The sequence below is a fragment of the Nuphar pumila genome, chromosome 12 (assembly GCF_984573655.1).
Source record: "Nuphar pumila chromosome 12, dmNupPumi1.hap1.1, whole genome shotgun sequence".
Lineage (NCBI taxonomy): Eukaryota > Viridiplantae > Streptophyta > Magnoliopsida > Nymphaeales > Nymphaeaceae > Nuphar > Nuphar pumila.
In genome coordinates this window covers 2,689,556-2,708,925 of record NC_143260.1, presented here as the reverse complement: position 1 = coordinate 2,708,925, position 19,370 = coordinate 2,689,556, and the positions used below count along the sequence as shown (strand labels likewise).

General features: G+C 37.9%; 1 pseudogene; it reads right to left on the bottom strand.

The window, feature by feature from the left end:
- Nucleotides 1-1,524: 1,524 nt before the first annotated feature.
- On the bottom strand, nt 1,525-5,809 carry LOC149819645 (transcription factor GAMYB pseudogene; annotated as a pseudogene).
- Between the last annotated feature and the right edge of the window lie 13,561 nt (nt 5,810-19,370).

The following is a 19,370-nucleotide window of genomic DNA, read 5'->3' as shown; positions in this document are numbered from 1 at the left end:
GGTTTGGACATATTTGGCGAAGGCCTAATGATGCTCCAGTTAGAAGGATGGAGAAATGGGAAAATATATTAGTTAAAAGAGGTCGGGGTAGGCTTAAGAAGACTTGGATGGAGATGATAGGAAAGGATATGAATGCTTTGAACCTCACCGAGGATATGGCATTGGATAGAAATGATTGGAGGAGAAGGATTCATGTGGAAGACCCAGAATGATTTTCTTTTTTGGTTCATATCACCGACCCCAATTGTTTTGGGATGAAGGCGTGGTTGTTGTTGTTGTTTGTTGTTGTAGATTAGCCGAGCCAAGTCAAACACCCTGTGTTTGGGCTCGACTCGTTTAAGATAAACGAATTGTTCGTGGCTCGGCTCACCAACTATACAAACCGTTCATGAATGAGTTCGTGATGAGCGGAGTCACGAGCTGCTAGGTTCATTTACCAGCCCAATGAGCAAGGAGACACTTTCATGTTCAATGAAGGATAAACAGGAACATTTGAGCTTCATGCTCCCATTCACGGCAGAAACTAAAAGCACCTCTACCGCCAACACAAGCTCAGAAGACATTATAACCACCTTTTGATAGGACTTTTACTAAGTAGACTGAAAGGTTATCCAATCCCTGATGAACTCAAGAATGGAAAATTTGTGTAAATTAATTACAAGAGCAATATGATCACATGGTACCGAAGCTAATAGAAATGCTCACAGCCAATAGAAGTTCTTCAGCGAAGAAAATCTAAAAAACTCACACATACTTTACATAACTTACCATGTACCAAAGATTTAAAAACACCACGTGACATAAACAGCCTTCTTTGAAGCACAATGTCAGCTATATAAAAGAAAAACATGCCACTCTGAAGACCAATCATAAATTCTGGCAATAAAAGAGCCTAATAAATGACCAAGCAGGTTATGTAACCAACAGGCACAACAAAAAATTAAGCTCTTGAAATATTCATAGGCAGCAATAGGCATAACCCCAACAACCAAGAACCATGCACCAAGAATTGACGTATGAAAAAGAAAAAGAAAAGCATAACAACAGTATCAGGATAAACTGAAATGAGATGGTATAAAAGTTCTTTCTCAGGCCACAGTTCAGTACAATTTTCATTCAACAATGATACCAACCAAGAAAGAAGATCAAATGCGTACATCTTTTGCTGCTTATTGCCCTAAGAACAAACCCTAGAAGGACTCATACTTAACAACACTGAATCAAATAAAAGACCAGAAAGTTTTGAATAATGACAAACAATTGCACACGTCACTTCAATATAATGATGAAAACGTGAATATGTAGCAGTACTGTGACGGACTCCACCCTGCATGAGCCCCATACTGTTTTTGAGAAGCAACTCTTGCAAGACGGAATGGTCGAAAAACATGAAAACTTATTATGGCAACATTTATTACCATAAACCTCATATCACTGTATTTTCATCACATGGAAAATCCTGGCCCGTTTAAGTCAAACATTTTGTAGATGAACCTCCTGCACACGATTCATATGAAAAAAGTTTCAGGGTTGTTCAGACATTTGGAACACAGAAGGCATACGATCCCATTGCAGAGAGCCAAGTCCACAGGATTGATTTAGTGTCGAAGATTCAGCATCTAGTTGTTTGTAGTCATTGCAAAAATCCCCACCAAGAAATGTTGCAATAGCATCTGTTACAGTTGAAGGTTCTTTTACGCATTCTGAACTTTGTTCAAACCAATCTGACATAAGTAAGGCATCAGGCCTTGTGAAATGAATATCAGTTCCGAGTTCATTGGCATCCATATTTGGATTTGAACTGTGTTCAACTGCTTCTAACTTCACACTGGTGCCTACAAAAGCAATAAAGGAGAAATTCAGTGTTCAACCACCGAAAAAAAAAAACAGGAATACTGCAAATTAAAAGAAGAGTATATCCTCACCAGGCATCTCATTGACAAGCGAGGATGCAATCAACAAACCACTTGCAGGAGGATTACACTCACTGAAAATAGATGGAGGAGACTGGCATAAAGAGTCACTTAGTTCAGCCCATTCTGTCTCACACTGGTTCACAATGGAATGGGTCGCTGTCTCACCAGGCACCACAGAAGAATGGGTACTACTTTCACAGGACTGATTCTTTGAACTGCTCAGTGCCTGAGCCTGATGAATTAATGCCTGTAAAAGTCCACTACTCCAGGGTGAAGAGCAATCAGATTGAGAAGGCATCATCGGAGGAGACTGGGTAACAACCGTCTCCAGAAGAGGGGTTGGGGGAATACATGCACCCAAGTTATTAAGAATAGTGTCTGGATATTGGAATGAAGGGAGCTCCAACTTTACAACCTCACTGAGAGGTTTGGAAGCAGAGAAATTGCCATTTAATGGGGCATGGCTGCCAGACATCATGCTCCCCAGAGGAGATGTGCTCCTTCTGTTTGGATCAGGATCGGATGGAAAACTTATAGAGAAGGGTCGTTGGACCTTCTCAAACGTGTCATTCTGGAATTGGTTAAAAGGGGGATCATATAGAAATGAACAGTTTGTCCCACCATGAAAACCAGGGAATAGGGAGTCATAATCACGAAGTCTCTTGGCACTATGAGTTGGGGGATGTAGGAAGTTATAACCTTGAGAAGATCCAAGACCCTGACTAAGAATGTTGCTCATGGGGATATCAGGCAAAGAGGGTGCATAAGACAAGGTTTCCTGAGCAGCCTTAATAGCGTCAAAAGAAACAGGAGGTATCTCAAAGCACCCAGCATGCAAGAAACCCTGATGACCAGTGTCAAGAACCCCGAATTCACTGACATTTTGGCTTTGCTGTTTTTCATTTGAAGTTTGCATATTAATATCAGGAGGATAAAGAGGCAAACCAGCACGTTGTCGTCTCTTTATACGGGTGTTCCAGTAATTCTTTATCTCATTATCAGTTCGCCCAGGCAACTGAAACAAAAGAGATTATACACCTTCAGGAGGTAAAACAGAATTTGAATATAATATTCAGAAGGAACTAAGAAGAAAATGGGAATGCAGAAGGGCTATAAACATCTACTTAGCACCTGGAACTTTCAACAAACCTTTGTATATTTTAAAAAAACATTGTACTTTAAATAATGGCAGCTACCTGTGCAGCCATTCTGGCCCATTTGTTTCCAATTCTAGCATGGAGCTCAATTATCAGACGCTCTTCTTCAGGTGTAAAAGCACCTTTTTTCAAATTGGGTCTTAGATGATTCGCCCAACGTAAACGACAGCTTTTCCCACATCGGAACAGACCTGAGTGCTTTTGCACCGCATTCCAGTTTCCCTCACCATGCTTCTTCACATACTCTACCAGAATTGCATCCTCTGCAGCCGTCCATGGTCCTTTCTTCAGAACTACCTCCCCTAAGGCTCCACCACTACTGCCATCATCAGCTGATGGTGAATTGCATTGATCCTTTGCAAGATAAAGATCCTCACTCTCATTTGTAGCCCGACCCATGTTCTCCGCCCCACCTGCAGCAGTCCAGTTACACTGTCAATGGAAAAACATTCAAACACCATTATACCAAACACATAGGGCTCATAAACAAGCCAAACAAACCAAACAGAGGGTGTTCAAGTTCGGCTTATTCTTGAGGTGAGCCAAGCCGAGCTCGAGTGCATGGCAAGCCCAAGCTAAATGAACAGAGTAGAACTGGCTCGTTTATAAAAAAACAAAAAAAAAGATATATTTTTCAAGGCTGAAAATAATAGAATTGAACTCTAGATCTACTGAGCCAAGCTCAAACAGGCTCATTTACAGAATAAATACAATGTTTTAAAGTGATAAGTAATCATAGTTGAATTATAAGCTTATTGCTCGCAAGCCAAACATTTTAGCATCTACACTTAATGATATAAAATATATAATATATATTTATTGCAATTAACAAGCCTATACAAGCCAAACTGTGCCGAACATTTGTTTTTTGTGTTCAGTTTGCCGAGCCTATCTCACAAGTTTAAACAAGCTCTTTATAAGCCGAAAATAAGCCACCATTCCCCAGCCCAACAAACTGGAGGTATTTATTAAAAAAAAGATGAACTTAATGATAGATGAGCACCAACCCAAGAATCTTATAATTCTGAATCAATCAAGTTCAAATTCACTATGTTAACCATCAGTACAAATTATGGTCATAAACAGTATTTCATATGTCAAGGCAGGGAATTGATATCCAACATAAAGTAACAGAAACTAGAACAGACGTTATCAGAAGAAACACAACAAGTTCACAATTCTACAAAAAAATGATACAATCAAGATTCAAAACTCTTGAACAAAGTGAAGTTGAAAATATTTCAATTTTCATACCAGATCGAAAATCTGCAGATAGATCTAAATGCTGCCTATCAAATTCAATCTTGTGCCAAACCTCCACATTCTTGAACCAACAAGCAACATCAACTTCGATGATACATCACTGGAACAAAAAAAAAGTAGAATAACCCACCAATAAAACTGAAAAAAAACAAAAACAAAAAACATTAATATATCGATTCAAATCATTCAAATTACAGATCCTATTTTTCACAAGATAAGAGGATAAGGAATTAAAGTTCGTCTGCAACAAGGAAATAATTTCATATTTGACACAGCTGAAACAAAGACCAGAACCCTCCCAAAAAACAAAGAAGATTTAGGATCTAGAACAAAAAGTCATGCTCGGAGATCGCCAGATCTAACGAGTAGAGAGACATGAGCAAATGCAGAAAGCCCCACCCTGATGGATCCCATCTATTAAAATTCACTGCACTCTCTACCGATCAAAATCCACACGACAAGGACTGTGAATTCGAAGAATTAAAACTAATAATCACCATAAACAAATATATAGGACTTATCATTGCTTAATTCCCATAATCAGAACAAAATTTACCGCAAACCTATTCAAACATTAGAGAAACTTCCCCAAATTGTGATCTCTCAAACCAAAGAAAAAAGGTAAATTGCAATCGACTGAAAAAAAGGGGGACCTTCAGCCATCCATCGTTTGAAATCACGATTAACAAGATTCACCATACCCACGAAATGAAGAGGGTTGGAAAACTCCAGAAAATTACCACAAAGAAGAACCAACTCCCAAAATCTCCCTTTCGATCTCCAAACAAGCGAAACCCAAAACAGACATAATGAGAGCCAACGATGCAACAACCCTAATTCTGAATTCAACCAGAGATATAACATAACCAAAACTACACAGAAAAACTCAAATTGCAAATCCGAACAGCCCCAACTCCAGAGCCCCAAAGAAGAGAATCCATGCACAATTCGTGAAGAAAAGAAAGCTAACGAAAACAACCACAGAGGAAACCCCCCGAGAGATCAATTGACAACAACCCACTAAAGGATTCCCTCAGAAAGACCACACGAAAGAAGAAGCACTAAGGCATCTGAGACGCACACACCAATGCCAAGATGAGCGCCACCAGAGAGAACTCCTAAACTCGAGCTACAAAACGCCCGCCATATCGTCAACTACGACCTATTCAGACGCTTAAAACAAGGGAATCCAATAGAGAGAGAGAGAGAGGAACTCTATCAGATTCGACGAAAGGCAAGGGATACCGCGGATATAACGGAACGAGGAAAACTCTAAACTTTATAGAGAGAGAGAATGTGTGTTTGTGTGCGTGTGCATGTTGAGGAGAGAGATGGGTAGAGAGAAAGTACCAAAGCAACCAGTCAGCCAGTAAGTAGAAAAGATGACCAGAAAATCTTGGGAGGGGCAGAGAGAGAGAGAGAGATGGTGATTTGGGTCCGAGGCCTCTGCCCCTCCCCCTGTCCTCTCGCGCAGACTGAATCAACGGAAGCCGCACGCACCCCAACCAACCAGCAAAAACCGGGCAATCGCTCCCCCCTCTCTCTCTCTCTCTCTCTCTCTCTCTCTAGAGAGGCTTCCTTTTCTCTCTCTACCATGAAATGAGCAGGCGAGCCAATTCAGAAAAATAGGATCTGATGAGTGGTGATACTTAATTTTTTGTTTTTTTTCTCCTCCCTTTTGTGTACATGCCGGATAAAAAGAGGAGGATCATTTTTATCTAAATCCTAAAGTGCTAATGGTTCTTTTCAAATTTTGAATTATTCTGTATTTTTAGTCTTTTTTGTGTGTTGGTCTCTATCAAAGAAGAAATGGGGAGTGGACACGTGGATGGTTGAGTTGGGGTGTGGGATCTTTTATTCTTCTTTGCTCCTCTCTTAGACCCTAAGTTCCTAACCTGTCCTTTTCACTTAGGTCCCCTTTTCTTTAAGAAGTGAACGCTTAGGTCCCTTTTTCAGAATATTGTGTAATGGCCCGATTTTTAGAATGTAGTAAATGTGTCGCTTTATCGCTTTAGTCTTTCATTCTTTATAGTCTAAATAGTATATACCTTACTGTACTTATTGATTGAGGTACAATAAATAATAAATAAGATTTGGAGTGTATTTTATAACTCTCTCTCTCTCTCTCGTCCAATATTCGGTTGGATGTATTTCGGTAATGTTGAATGATAAATGTTCTCTCTCTCTCTATATATATATATATAATGTGTAAGCAACACCTCTATAAAATGCTATAAAGCCTTTTAAATTTAAGTTGAACATGTTTGGAAGCAAGAAAAACTCTACTAGCAAAAAAAATTTGTCTATAATAAGTTTTGATAAGATAAATTTTTAAAATAAAAAGTTTAAACTTGTTTGTATAGCATGAGAAAACAATAAAAAAATGGGAAAGGGCCTCCTCTCAAAGAGAGAGAGGGGTCGGTCAGCCTCCTCTCAGAGCAAGAGAGAGAGTCTATCAGCCACCTCAAAGAAAGAGGTGGTTCGATCAGATAAAGAGAGCGAGAGAGAGCCGAAAATGATGGTGGGCAGGAAGAAGATGAAGGAAGCTCTTCCTGTGGCAATCCCATCAAATGAGGTGTGTTGTGGGTGAGCAGTTGCCCTAATGCAAAAAGAATTTGATAGGAAAAATTCCTCCACCCCCTCAGTGGAGGAATTTTTCTTATCAAAAATTGAACTTTAAAAAAAATCTTTAAAAATTTTTCTTTTGTTTGAAATGGTTGGAAAAGTTGTCATTTTTTTTTCTACTTTCATTTTTCTTACCATTTTCTGGCTTCCTTTTTTATGATGAGGAATCCTTGCCGAAGCAAGAAAAACCATGGGTGTGAGTCGTGACACCACGACCACCCTGTCTTATGTGACCCACCTTTGAAAAATATGGATGCACCTGTGTGGCTAGTGCATTCATCTCAGCACCCTCACAATCACCCCGCTGGCCACGTAGGCTACCCCTGCGGTGGTCCATTTTCTCGCTTTCAAACGTGCCCTATTACTTGTGAATATTGTTGAAAAAATTCAAGGATTGTACTGTGTTTCTAGGGACAATGTGTCTAAGACTCCTAGGACAACAATTATGAGGAATGTTAACTTGAGAAATGGTTCAATGAAGCCTTATCAAATGTGGTGTCATGTAGTACTTGACTTAGGCATGCAACTTCAATCGGCATTGTAATTAAAACTATGACACAAAGTGAAGAAAGATGTGATCTAAGTTTTGAAGCTTATAAACATCAAGACTTCAACGGACTTATTTATACATGTATTAGAAGATACCAATGGGTCAAGAAAACTGACCTTGAAGCCTCACACATGCTATCTTCTTTAACATGCATTGGATTCACCAGTAGGATGACTCTAAAAAATGACACATCAATGCTTATACTATAAGAAACATGCTAGCAGCTATGCTATTTTAGATCGAGAATCATCCCTTTGGGGAGAACTTGCATTGTACTGAAACTTGAATATATAGAATTGAAATCCCCACAGAATTTAAGCACTTTTTGTTGTGTTATAACAAAATGCCTGGTATTTTTTCTTATATGTGGGATAAGACTCGTGGGATTCGAACCCGAGACCTTGAGTTATGATAGAGTGACACTAACCATCCACCTATCTCATTTGACTTTGGTGCCTAGTCAAGTTAACACTTGAAAGGAATGCGATTATATTGACATCCACTGTATCAAAGCTAGGAAGAAAGCCACGGGCCAAACACAATAGTTGGATTAACAACCTTAATCATGGGCACTATTAATTTAGGCAATATCTCTTTGTCTGACAATTTTAAGAGATACACACCCACCTTTGTCTTCCGAGCGGCAGCAGGCCTGAGGAGAAGGTGCTAACCCCTTCGTCCCAGTTTCGACTCCCACCGGGTGGGTGGGTGCCTTTAATTGGTGAGCTCCGCAAGGGCTTGGATGTTAATGACCCCACCGGGGTTTACCTCAAAGGGAGGGAGGGCCCATTAAGTGACCCAGTTCTAGTTTTCCTCGTCATAAAAAAAGAAAAAAAAAAGGCAATTTTAAGAGATACCACATATTCTTTTGTAAAACTCAGGATAATTTAAGTTAAAAACTAACACTGATACAAAAGAATAAGCAAAAAAAAAAGACAACTGTTTCATGAAGTGAAATTTTCAAAATGTCACCAACCTATTCGTATAAGTAAAAAATGTACCTAAATTTTGGAAACTTTCAAAAGGGCACCAAAGTTTTATTTATATAGGTAAAAAAAACAAACTATCTTGAAATTAACTGTAATTACTATGGACTTATCTTGAGTTAGCATGAAAATGTTATCATTTTACCCTCATACTCTTGTATATTATGAATAGTTCTCATTTTCATTTTCATTAAAAACGAATGAAATTCATTTTGATGAATTGAAATGTATTCATTTTCATTTATCCTAAACACTCTTCATTTTCCAAATATACCATACAATAGCTCCATGCAACTGCAATAACACTACAAGAAAATCGGTTATTAGCGACGGATTGTAGCAACGAAATGTTTCTGTCGCTAGTTCACGACGGATTAACGACGAAAACACATTCATCGCTATAATCAATGAAATTTACGAAAATAGCGACGGAATATATACCATCCCACAATCTGTCGCCCCGCTCCCGCCATTCGCCCGGAGAAAGGTATTACTGGATGGCGATTTCGGACAGGGGGTCGACCCCTGTTCCGGCAGGGGGTCGACCCCCGTTTCAGCAGGGGGTTAACCCCCTGCCTGGGGGTCGACCCCCGTTCCGGCAAGGGGTTAACCCTCTGCCTGTTCCGGCAGAGGCAGGGGGTCGACCCCCTGTCGAAAAGGCAGGGGGTTAACCCCTTATGTTTCGGAAGGAGGTCGACCCCTTGCTGGAACAACTGGGAGTCGACCCCTGCCGGAACAGGCAAGGGGTTAACCCCCTGCCGGAAAGGCAAAGGGTCGACTCCCCTGCCGAAACGCAGGGGGTCGAGTCCCTGTGTTCCTGCAGAGGGTCGACCCCCTGCGGTTTCGGGGCTTCTCAAGGCCTATGCAAAAATGTTTTCATTTGCCTCGTTTTTTTTATGGTAACTTCATTTTAAAACATTTTTTTTTGCAGATTTTTCAATGGAACCCGCATGTGCTCAGCCACCCGTGGTAAGTAAGTAACAAAAACAATGCAAATCGGGTAAACACCCGTGGTGAGTAAGTGATGTAAGTATATCACATGTTATTTAATTTATTAGATGTAACACTTTATTTTTCACACACTCACTTAGTTGTTGATATTTAGGATTGCTTTGTTGGAGTTCGGAGATCATGCTGAGCATGATTTTAATGTATGAATATGGAAGTATTCTTATTTTTGGAGTACGGGGTCCATGCTAGGCATGGTAGTAGTTAGTGGAATATTGAAGTGTGTTTGTTGCAGGTACATGTTTGTCATTTATTTGATATGAATGATTACGATGTATTCCAATGTTTGATGTAATTGTATTCATGCTTGCATGTAGTTACTTTCAATTTGATTTTGGCTTCCATGTGAAATTGTATAATAAAAGCATGCTTCAAATGATTGTATCTTGTCATTAATAGTTTGCACATGAAAATATTAACTTATCAATGTATGCATCATAATTCTTGTGATTGTATGACATCATATATTGCATGATAAATTTGATATTTTCTTTATCATAGCATTTTGATGGTTCTCTTTTAACTGGTTAGGATACCATTCGTAACATCATACGAAAATGACTGCAAACCGTGAATGAATATACCGTAGGATAGTGGACAATGAGTTATCGCATGAATATATGGATGGTGTTGACAGTTTTATTGAATTTGCAATGGCAAGTGTCAATACAGTGGATCCCACAGGTCAGATTAGGTGTATCTGCAAGATTTGTAAGAATAATCGATTTGTAGAACCTCATGGCGTTAGACATCACCTATACAGGAAGGGTTTTGTGAGTGATTATCAGAACTGGATGTTTCATGGAGAAGAATTTAGAAACAATTTTGATGCATGGGTGAATGTGGTGCACGATAATTCATATATGAATTTGATATTTGATGCCGCAGGAACAGAACTGGGTTCTGCTATGAGTTCTAGTGATGTAAGAACTGTCGTAGATGAAGAATCACCAAACGATGCAGCTGGTAGATTTTATGATTTACTTAAAGATGTTGATGAGCCACTTTGAAACGGTTGCGAGACTCACACTATCTTGTCTGCAGTTCTTCAACTAATGAATTTGAAGTCCGAGTATAATTTGACTTAATCATGTTTTGACTGTTTGTGCATGATTGTGAAGAGTATGTTGCCCACAGATGAGAAATTGCCATAAAATTTCTATCGTGTGAAAGTTATGGTCAATGCTCTAAGTATGGGGTACAAAAAGATTGATGCTTGTCCAAATCACTGCATGTTGTATTTCAAGGAGCAGGAAAACAACCTATCATGCCCGTCATGTGGGCATCCTCGGTTTAAACCAAAGACAAGAGGCAATGGTAGCACGAGATCAAAGGAAGTTTCATACAAGTCGCTCCGCTACTTTCCTATCACTCCTAGATTGCAACGATTGTATATGTCTTCAAGAACAACTAAACACATAAGATGACATGCAAATAAAGTTCGACATGATGAAAACAAGATCACGCATCCTGTTGACGCTCAAGCTTGCAAGCACTTTGATCGTACTCATCAGAACTTCGCAATGGAAGTGTGAAATGTTAGACTCGGTCTATGTACAGATGGATTTAATTCATTTGGGGGTAGATCAACTCCATACTCATATTGGCCAGTATTTGTAACTTCATACAACCTTCCACCAAGCTTGTGTATGAAACGTCCAAATATTTTCTTGTCTCTGTTGATCCTTGGTCCGACCTCACCTGGCCAAAATCTTGATGTATATTTAAGGCCATTGATTGATGAACTAAAAGTATTGTGGGATGATGGTGTTACCACGTATGATGCCCACAAAAAACAAAATTTCAACATGAAGGTTGTTGTTCTATGGACAATCAGTGACTTCCCTGCATATGGTATGTTATCTGGTTGGAGCACACATGAGAAGTTGGCATGTCCGTACTGCATGAAGGATTTCAAAGCTTTTAGATTGACGCATGGAAGCCTTGTTGGTTTGAGTGACATCGTCGATTTCTACCCAGCGACCATTCGTTTCGACGATAAAAGAATGCGTTTAAAGCAAGCACAACTGAAATGGAAGGTCTATCCACAAGATTGTCTAGCATAGAGATTCTAAGAAGATTGTGATACTTTCTAGATGTATTAACAGATGCCCGCAGTCCTACACCCTTCCGTGAATTTGGGAAGGATCACAATTGGACGAAGAAATCTATTTTTTGGGAACTACTGTATTGGCCGACCCTATTGATACGACATAATTTGGATATGATGCATGTAGAGAAAAATGTGTTTGATAATGTGTTCAATACAGTAATAAATGTTAAAGAGAAAATGAAGGATAATCCGAAGGCCCGTATGGATTTAAAACTAATATGTAAAAGACCAGAATTGGAACTCAAAGAGTATAATGGCAAAGTAATGAAACCAAAGGCAAAGTACGTGCTTGGACCTGATCAAATAAAACATGTATGTCAATGGTTGAGACAATTGAGATTTCCAGATGGATATTTCTCTAACATTGCTCGAGCTGTGAAGATTGACGAAGGACAGTTATATGGGTTGAAGAGCCATGATTGTCATATCTTTATGCAATAATTGATATCTCTAGCATTCCATGATATGTTAGACAAGCCTATATGGGGGGTATTGTCTGAGTTAAGTGGATTTTTTAAAACATTGTACGCATCGGAAGTCGTAGTATCTGATGTAAAGAATCTCGAGGACTCTATCATCACCACTGTTCGTTTGCTAGAAAAGATATTTCTGCCAACATTTTTCGATGTTATGGAACATTTGATCATACATCTGTCCTATGAACTAAGGGTTGGTGGCCCTTTGCAATATCGATGGATGTACCCATTTGAAAGGTATATATTTTTTTATATTTGTCTCTTTAATGAGAGATATTTAAAATTTGAAATGTATACTTTTGTCAGATGCATGTTCGACCTCAAAAAAATATTCGTAATAAAGCAAGAGTAGAAAGCTCTATTTATGAGGCGTACACTTTAGAAGAGATTTCAAATTTCTCATCTATGTACTTTGAATCTCACATTCCAACACGTTATACATGCCCGCCCCGTAACGATGATGGAGAACAAGTAACTGTAGCTGACAAGCTGTCGATATTTCAACCACTTGGGCATGCATTTGGTAGTTGTCGATCAAGGCTCTTGACAGATCGAGAGCAAGATGCAGCACACATCTATATTCTTTTTAATTGCTCAGCGATCGACCCATACATCGAGTCAGTATATGTCGACGCAACACAATTATAAATCTTTTTATGTTCTATACGTGCATACATGGTTCGATAATATAAGTATTTGTGGTTTGCAAACGATTTGATCTGGAGTTGCAAAGAGAAGTTTCACATCTCACTGATGCAGAAGTACAAAAAGAACGTGAAACTAAGTTTGTGGAGTGGTTCAAACAATTGGTAAAGAGGCTAACATAAATTTTGTACTTATAAACAACACTAAGTTACTTAATTGGACGTGATCACAATCATTGTTTATGTCTGTGCGTAGGTCCGCCATGGTGATGTTAAAGATCAAAGAATATGTGATTTAGAAAATGGTCCGACCAAAGTTGTGCAATGCTACAACGGATACATCGTAAATGGTTATCGATTCTATACAAAAGATTACGGTATAAACAAATCAACGATGAATAGTGGCGTGTGTGTCAAGGGTAGCAGCTACGATGAAAATTTATGATTACTACGGTGTTGTAGAGGAAATAATGGAGTTGACTTACTTAGGCATAAATAACAGGTAACTTTATTCAAGTGTCATTGGTTTGATCCAACTGCAACAAGACTCGACAAAGCTTCAGGCATTGTGGAGGTGAATCATAAATCCAGGTTTGGAACATATGAATCATTCATATTAGCCTCGCAAGCTCAACAAGTTTATTATACTTCATATCCGAGTATAAAAAAGTCAGATAGAAATGAATGGTGGGCAGTTTGCAAGGTGAAGTCCAAACTATACACTGAGTATGATCAGTTACAGGAAGACAAGTTAGCTGAAGACAATGATTACTATCAATCAGATAATATCTATGGCTTCGCTTATGGTCACGATGTTGCACATGATATGCATGTCATATCTCCATTGGCCGATGAAACATTCATAAACGAATGTGATCCAAATGATATACCAAGTGGATGGGTAAACAATGAAGAAGAAGAACAAGAAGAATATGAAAGTCAAACAAGTGACGAGGAAGAATTCTCAAGCTAGTGAGCAAAATGTATTGTAATACTTGATGTGAATGATTTGAATTATTTGAATGCATTGTAATACTTAATGTAAATGATTTGAATGCATTGCAGTACCTGATATGAATGATTTGAATGCATTGCAATACTTGATGTGAATAATTTGAATGTATTGTAATACTTGATGTGAATGACTTGAATTATTGTAATATTTAATGTGAATGACTTGAATGTATTGTAATACTTGATGCGAATGAATGAGTTGTATTGTACTTGATGTGAATGATTCGAATTATTTGACTGTATTGTAATGCTTTTTGCGAATCATTTGAATGTATTGCAATACTTGATGCGAATGATTTGAATGTATTTGTAATACTTTTTGTGAATCATTTGAATGCATTGCAATACTTGATGTGAATGATTTGAATGTATTGTAATACTTGATGCGAATTATTTGAATGTATTGTATGACATATGTTAGTCGTTAGAATATGGTTCATGGAGGTTACAGTGGTCGCTCATCCAGTAGTAGTCAGGCCCAGCCTTCATCTTCACGGGCTCCTGTGATAGGTATATCATTTAACTAATTGGATGCTTGATTAGTTGAAATGCGTATTCTGAGAATTTATAACGTGTTTTTTTATAGATGATGTTTCACCTGTACACGACTCACCTACACCAGTTGATCACACAAGTCAGGAGCCAACACAGGAAGCAGGGTCTTCTCAGTCTGGTATAAGAAGACTCATTCGAATAGTGTATATCGATAATCGACCGTAAGTATTTCATTTTCAATTATTGCATTTCTTATAAATATTCTATATTGATATTTACTGTATACCAATTCATGTGCAGCATGAGGTTTGAGCCACAAGAAGTAGTACGTGAGATTAGGAATTCACTTCTTCAACATCTATCAGGATCAGTCGCTAAATAGAAAGAGTATCCAAAAGAGGTGATAGATAGATTGCGGTCCTCATTCACGGTATACAGTTGTTTCTCATAGTTAATGTGTTTCCTATTTAAATTTTTTTAGTCATGTCTATTAACTTTCTGACAATAATTATAGGCTTCGAATCGCTTCGCAACTATGGTGGAGGAAAATGATGCAAGGAAGGTCTGGCAGAAGGTGGATGCCAATCGATTTGCAGACATGCTGTACAATATGAAGACTACAGCAAAAAAAAGTATCTGACGGAGTAGATGATCCACTACAGTGGAAGGACCATGGCCCTATTACTATCAGGAGAGATTATCGGGATGGAATGTGCGATAAGTGGGCGGGGGATGCATTTCGAAATCGCTCTGCGAAGGCTGCACAAAATCGAGCGAAAATGCCCGAAGCCCATCTACACAGAGGTGGATCTAAGACATTTGGGAGCCACATGAAGAAAATGGTAATTCATCAATATATAATATTAATTTTATAAGTATTGTTGCAAACTTGTTAACTAAATCTTTTATCATTTAACTTCGCAGGAAGCAGAAAAATGAGGCATTGTACCATATAAGGATGTGTTTGTTGAAACATATAAACGGAAGACCACGGGAGACTTCGTATCAGAGAAGGTGAGAACGGCAACGGTATGTATTTATTCTATTAATAATCATTGCAATATGCAAGTTATCATAATGTTATCATTAATTATTAATGGATACTTTAAACATTATTTTGTAGGAGGCATATAAGCAACATATGGTAGAGCGATATGGCGATGACGCTACTCAGCATCCATCATTTGATCCTGCAGCAAGGGTGACTACAGCAGGTGAACCCAAAAAGGGTCGTGTGTTCGGGTTTGGGAGTAATATGAACACTTCACCTGTTATTGCTTCTTGCAGTCACGGCTCACAGACTTCTTTCGTCGACTTAAGCTCCAAGCAGCAGCCTATTCTTTTCGGTGATGATGTACGCCAGATCGTTAAGGACACACTGCGTGACTACTTCCATAAAATTGTCGTCGACGTTCTCCGAGATGAGTTCAACAGTTTTTTGCTGAACAGGGGAACTTCGATTGCAGGTCCCTCTCAGGTATGAAAGTTTTATGCAATATATTGCATGTCGTTAGATTTCATGTAACTTTTATTGCCTTAACATATTCAGTTTTTGTTGACTGCCTTAGAACACATATGAGCATGCTATAATCACATATTCAGTTTTTTGACTGTCTTAGAACACATATGAGCATGATCGAATCACATATATAACTTTTTTCCTGCTTTAGAGCACATATGCGCATAGTAGAATCACATATAGAGTTTTTTGCCTGCCTTAGAGCACATATGAGCATGCTATAATCACATATAAAGTTTTTTGCCTGCCTTAGAGCACATATGAGCATGCTATAATCACATATAAAGTTCTTTGCCTGCCTTAGAGCACATATGAGCATGATAGAATCACATATAAAGTTTTTTTGACTGCCTTAGAACACATATGAGCATGCTATAATCACGTATTCAGTTTTTTAACTGCCTTAGAACACATATGAGAATGCTATAATCACACATTCAGTTTTTTGACTGCCTTAAAACACATATGAGCATGCTAGAATCACATATATAGTTTTTTTACTGCCTTAGAACACATATCATTCATGATAGAATCACATATAGAGTTTTTTGTCTGCCTTAGAACACATATGAGCATGATAGAATCACATATAAAGTTTTTTTACTGCCTTAGAACACATATGAGCACATGATAGACTCACATATAGTGTATTATTTATTTCAATATATTTTGTTTATCAATACTGACTGTTCTTTTCTTGTGTAGGTTGCTAGCGATAATCAGCGTAGCGGAGCTGAAGGGACAGATCAAGGCAATGAACAAGAAGACGCACAAAATCTTGGTGATGATTAAATTAATGTGTTGAAGAAGTTCTATTTTTTTTGTTTCGAAATTGTAATTGTAAATAATTAAACTTGTTAATTTTAAAGTGGAACGATTAATTGTTGTAGATTCTTTTTATATGTACTTTGTTTTTTATTTACAGGAAATATAAATTGTAGTGTTTTCGATATTTAATTTTCAAATAATATTTTTTATTTTTATTCAAGTTGGCGACGAATTAGCGACGGATATATCTGTCGTTATTTAGCGACGGCTTAGCGACGGATGTAAATCCGTCGCTAATCCGGGGTCGCCGTTTAGTACCGACGGATTTGCGACAGAATTCGTCGTCCGTTATTCCGTCAAAATTAGCGACGAAACTGGCGACGGAATGTTTCCACCGCCAGTTAGCGTCGAAAAGTTCGCGACGTCAGTTGTCCGTCGCCTCTTCGTCGCTAAGTCGGTTAGCGACGGAATGGCGACGTCGCTAATCCACTGCTTTGTTGTGGTGTAATTATAACTTATTCACAATGAAATTTCTGTAGATAAAGTAGAAAGGAAACAATTATTTTGTTTTTATTTGAGTCATCTTTATATAGTTGAGTTTTTAATATGTGTTAGTATTGTAGTTAGCAGTGAGATGTAATAGAATGTCTACATTCGGTATTTATGATTCCACAATTATGACTCAACACATGCAACATGGCTGATTCTTTCTTTCTCTTCATTAACATTTTAAACACTAGATTCTTCTATTGATTCGATACCGCTTGGAACGATTAGATTCTCTCTTTTCCGTGTACCAGATTCTTAATTGATTCATTTTTTAATGGGAAGTGTTACAATGCACAACCTTTTGTGCATTCTATTAACATTCACAATTGATTTTGATTTTGAGATGCTATATGTCCTTGAAAATAGCTTCTTGCAATTTTTTTATTGAAGTTTTTTATCATCTTCTTAAAAATACATTTTTAGCATGAAAAGATAATGACAAATCTATCTTTTACTTTAACTTTAAGACGAGTGACATTTTCTTAAACTCCCTCGCCTTCTTTCAATGGCTGCTCATCCATGATTATATACCCATTAGGAAATGATCGGAGCACAATCAAGGTCTCCAGCCATCAGAAAATGACGTGAAAGTGCAGTGCCCAGAATACCGATTAACTTGCTCTTAAGGGTGTAAATGTATGGTCGTCATTAAGAAGACTTAGATCCAGATTGTATTGTGGCTTGATCATCAGTAAACGAAAAGATGCTTCCCCTGTTTGATTCACAAATTTACATGTCATTTTTTCTTTTCTTTTTTGGGAGTAATTTTTGCTTTCCTTTTCTCTTGTCTTCATATTTTCACGAGGATGGCTTTAATGAAAAAGAGTGACAGAGAATGATTTCTTTAGAAGGATGAGTATAAGTACAAGCAATTTTATATGGGCACAACAAATATGCAAATTATAAAATTAATTACTAGTCAGATATGTTTCTTTCTTTCCTTTTTTCAAGTTGGTCTGAACACACTTTGGCAAGGCATTGCAGTTGACTGTCCAAATTGGGTCTTATTGCCAACATATTTGAGCCTCTAAGAGGATATTAGGTCGAGGAGTTCAGCAGACTATATAATGAAAGTGCCTACATTTTATTTAATCAACCTGCAGAAACCTGATGAAATGGTTGAATCCTACCCAAAGCATTCTTTAGACAAATGAAACTACAGGTTGGCAGATGGTCTGCGTGAAGCCCATGTTTCTGCAATTTTTTGGTAGCTTCAAACCTTGATCGTGCTTCAGTGATTTTTTGGTGGGTATACAATCATGGGTCAGCAACCAAAGAACCGGAAAAAACAACCATTGAGAAAGAAGGGAAGAAAGGTTGGGAAAAGAGCACCTTTCAAAGGAAGGATAAATTGGTCATTACATTTTCATGCTAAAAAAATATTTTTAAGTAAATGACAAAAAAACCCAATAACAAGAAAGTCATTTTCATGGGCATATAATATCCCAAAATGAATTGTGAATGTTATTAGCATGCACAAACGTTGTGTATTGTTACACTTCCCTTTTTTAATGATGCTGACAACATATATATGTACGATTTTGAAGATTACCAAAAATGTAGAAAAGATGAAAATGAGAAAATTGTGTCACTAAAATTGACTTATCAAATATAAAATAAAAGGTTAACATTAACTCATGATAATCCAAAGTTCCAAATTAACAATTTCATGCATTAACACATTCGTTGGAGGAAAACAAACTGCAGAACAGTCAGGAGCTCCACCTAATTTAGCAGCCACCATTGGAGCCCAATAAATTATCAGTCTCAATATTGTTTTGTGATCTTGCAAATGTGAATATAATCATAGGGTTGGCGTGCCACAGGTTAGAGCCATGCAATGCATGAGAATTAAGTGCATATCAAAATTACATAGAAACATTATTTTGACATGTGTATCTCGTTTCAAGCACACCAACACCCCCAAAAACACTGAAATTAGTTTCAAAAAAACCAAGAAGTTCGTTTCTAAATGCATATGAAACTCGTCCCTAAGAACATAATGTCCTAGTTAGCACTTTTGGTTTTGTTCTTAGCATTTTTTTTTTTTGTCTTTACATAATGTCATTGCTCTTACAAGGTAAATAATGAGATATGTACCAATGTTTATTAAAAACTGGTACCCAACGTACCCGTACTCATACCAATGCCAGTACCCTATGGGCAGAACCTGGATCAGGTGATATCACATGGTACACTTTAAGTGTGCGCTGCACCTGGTACCCTCCATCTTTGGCTGACAGTCTGTCATTTGTAGGGCCCAAAAGTGGATGGAGGGTAGCCAGGT